The sequence below is a fragment of the Micropterus dolomieu genome, linkage group LG05 (genome assembly GCF_021292245.1).
Source record: "Micropterus dolomieu isolate WLL.071019.BEF.003 ecotype Adirondacks linkage group LG05, ASM2129224v1, whole genome shotgun sequence".
NCBI lineage: Eukaryota > Metazoa > Chordata > Actinopteri > Centrarchiformes > Centrarchidae > Micropterus > Micropterus dolomieu.
The window spans coordinates 8,499,026-8,500,596 of NC_060154.1; positions in this window are offsets into that span (position 1 = coordinate 8,499,026).

A 1,571-nucleotide genomic window follows, 5' to 3' on the forward strand; every position below is an offset into this window, starting at 1 on the left:
TTTCACAGAAAATATGAACAGCAGTGCACTTTCAGCTGTATTTACTGTAACATTAAACTGTATGTTTTTAAGATGTTACTGTGCTATTATTAAATTGTTTTTTGAAGGGGTGTTTTTCTTTTGTCTTTGAAGAAAAACTTTCAGAAATGTTGGATCTACAGAGTAGCCTACATTTACAGTTACAGCATAGAAGGATATTCCTTTTAAGCTTGCCTTACGATGGAAAATAGTTAATAGTTAGTTTTTGTATAAAATAAGATGGACTTAACTTTTATGATCATTACTGAATTGAAGAGAGAGTGGTTGGGTGTATTCATAATATAATGGTTATGTTCAGGATGCCAACATAAGCCGTCAAATTTCTGCTTAGTAATATTTACATCATGGCACACTCTACCTCCGAGTGGGATATTTGAATGCTCTACCACTGATGACCACTTGATGAGTGTTGTGCAAAAGCAACTGTAGTGTGTGAAGAGAGTCACCTGAGTGTTATCCTCTTTTGCCAATGTTTATATTTTAATTGACAATGGATGGAAAATAATGACTCACTTTTATTGCCTATAAAGGATCACAATTCTTTTCATGACACACACCTATTGGATAACACACACTATAACTTATTTTGGTTACACTGTAGAGAGAAGCATAATATTTATCAATTAAATCAAAGGATAAAATAATTTTAGTTGTGCCCTTTGGAAGCAGAACATGCTGGGTACATTTCAGTTCCACGCTACAATAATGAACATTGTTAAAGAAATATTGTGAGCCAGGTTCAGGTGTGATGAAAACTTAGCAGGGTTTAATGAGACTCAGCCAAGGAGATACAGTGCCAGCAAATAATGTGTAAACACATCATATGGCCACACCAAATCTGAAGAATACTTCCTGTCTCAGGATTACTTCCTGTCTTCCTATAGCTACAGATATTATAGTTTCCAAATAAGGTTAATGTTCACATTAGGGCTGACCCAGCATAGTTGAAGGTTCGAAATAGAGCCCCATTCTGTTACCAGAACAGAGACCCGAGTCGAAATGAAAACCATGTAACGACTGACTTTCACCTCCTTTTGGACCTCCTTTTATAGCTCTGTTTCTTGGCTTCACATCATCTCTTGTCTCTCTTTCCTACGGCACCTGGGTCTTGGAAATTCCCTGACTGTCTGCTCCTCCTCTCTGTGTCCTTTGCATGCACTCCGCTTGATCGTGCCATTTCATCCATAACCTGACTTTTATGGAATAAACTGGTGTTGTTTGTGCTCCGTGCTAGAAACAGGACATTCTTACTGTGATGGACTATATGAATGTATGTTTTGTAATACAGTTTTCACAAAATCTGCTTCTAAATTTCCCTTTGCAAGTGTTTTTGATGCTATCTTACTGTGCTCCCCCCTCTGCTCCCAAAGCACAAGTGCTTGCTCCCTCACACACACACATGTGCTACTGCTGAGCCTGGGCAGTTAGATACAAAAAGGAGCACATACACTCAGAGCTATAGAGTTTTAACACTGTGATCCTAACTTTACACTATAAAATAACACTTTAAATGATGACAATGTAGACCACCA